The sequence below is a fragment of the Cebus imitator genome, unplaced genomic scaffold (assembly GCF_001604975.1).
Source record: "Cebus imitator isolate Cc_AM_T3 unplaced genomic scaffold, Cebus_imitator-1.0 Scaffold819, whole genome shotgun sequence".
Taxonomy (NCBI): Eukaryota; Metazoa; Chordata; class Mammalia; order Primates; family Cebidae; genus Cebus; species Cebus imitator.
Window position 1 is genome coordinate 191,514 of NW_016108134.1, and position 2,410 is coordinate 193,923.

The window sequence follows — 2,410 nt, forward strand, 5'->3', positions numbered from 1 at the left end:
CATGTTAAACATATATACACAAAGATTTCATGATACTCTCTCTTCCCCCCCCACTCTCTGTGTTTGTGTATGTGTGTGTATTTGTGTTTGTACACATGTTGAGTCATAAAGTACAAGGTATTTCTCACTCTGGGACACAGTCCAAAAAATTTCTAATCCAGAGCAATAAAAGCAGAATAGTTTAAAAAGAATGTGAGTTCCTATGACTGAGGGAAATGCATCCTGAATGAGGAATCCAAGAGAAGAGCCAGGCTGTTGGGCAGACAGGCAGCCGGCGTAGAGCTGACATTATCTCCAGACTCAAGGGCCCCCAACTGCATAGATCCACCTGCCTCATCATGGAGCTCACATCAGGGTCCTGATCTGCTTGCTGTTCCTGTACCCACTCCATATTTATTTGAACACACGTGTTTTTCTATGGCTTAGTATTGGGTGAGGACGACTCTTCACTCACTCTTCTTTATGGCATCTTTTCTTTTTTACTGTTGGCTTTGGGTGTTGACCTCTTTTCTGACAAATCCAATGGGCACACTGTAGTCCTAGTTCTGTTCCTCCTCCAACATGTGGAGCCCTCATCAGCCTGGACCCTGCAAAGCCCTGCACATCTCATATCAATCCGTTGTCTCTTTTCATATGCTTCTTCCCTTGGGTTGTGATGTCAGGCACACATTTATTTCATTGCACTCTACCATTCAAGTACAATACAAGATCCTAATAATAGCGAACTTCACCTGCCTTGTTCGCTTCTGCAGTTTCACAGAGATGTGCATCTATCTGGAAACTACATATACATATGTTCGAGACAGGGTTTTGCTATGTTGTTGGGGCTGGTCTCCAACTATCGCCCTCATGCAATCCTCCGCTTCAGCCTCTTTAGCAGCTGGAACTACTGTGTATCACTGTGTCTTCCTTAGAAACAAACTTCAAGGAAATTAGAATTGATAAAATAAAAGGATGTCAGGGAAAGTAAACCAGGTTAAACAGAGCTGATTCAAAGTAACTATATTTAATGAAATTGAATTAAAACTCACTTCTTAAAGAACTTAAGAAAATGATAATCAGTTGACTTCAAAATAGGTCACAACTTCAATGTTATTTTTGAAAAGCCTGCAAATAAAAGCATATGAAAATATAATTATTTAGAAGGCGTGGAGGAAATGGTATCTAAAGCTATATAGGTGCATCCAGTATAAACATAAGTGGATTCAAATATCTTATGAAAAAGATGTTAGGTTGAGCACAGGAGAATATGTTCCACAAGATGGCACAAGATGACTGACATTTAAAAAATAAGCTGGGCACAGTGGCTCATGCCTGTAATCCTAAGTGCTTTGGGAGCCCAAGTCAGGCAGATCACTTGAGGTCAAGAGTTTGAGACCAGCCTGGCCAACATGGCAAAATGCCATCTCTACTAAAAATACAAAAATTAGCTGGTGTGATGGGGCACCTGTAATCCTAGCTACTTGGGAGGCCGAGGCAAGAGAATTGCTTGAACACAGGAAGCAGAGCTTGCAGTGAGCCTTGATTGTGCCACTGCACTCCAGCCTGGCCATAGAGCAAGAGTCTGTCTCTAAATACAATAAAATAAATAAAAAATAGATTTGTATGCCTTCCTTTAGACATAAAATTACACAAAGTCAAATCCATAGAAGTAGAGAGTAGAATGGTGATTACCAGAGGCAGGGATGGGGCAGGGTGGGTGGGGAATGGGGAGAATCTAGTCAAAGGGTATAAAGTTTTAATTAGACAGAAGGAAAGAACATTCATGATCTACTGCAAAGTGTGGCGATGATAGTAGAGATTAATCTATGGTATATTTCAAAATGGCAAAGATAGATTTTAAATGTTCTTACCACAAAGAAATGATAAACATGGGAGGTTATGGATATGTTAATTAGCTCCATTTATTCATTTCACAATGTACACATATATTATCACATTGTACCTCATAAATATGTAGTTACTATGATATTATCACATTGTACCTCATAAATATGTAGTTACTATTGGTCCATCAAACATTGAATTAAAATAAAATTAAATGAAAATGAAAGTATGGATCCAATAAAAAAAGGCAAAAAGATGGCAATAAGGAAAAACAGATGCGAAATAAGAAGGGCATAACTATAAAAGCTGATTAATTTCTAGTAATGAGACAGAGGAATTTCCTAAGTTAAAAAAATTGCTGGTGGTGGGGGAGTATGTAAATGAGTGACTGGGAGATTTGACCACTCAAAATGTATGAACTTTCACACATTCCCTCAACATACATTTAAAAATACATTAATACAGACATTATATTATAATACATACATACAAACATTAAAAAATTAATTGGTATTTAGCAAGTTGGTGAAAAATTGCAATTCTTTGTTTGAAATAATGCATGCAAAGAATAAAAGCATCTAGA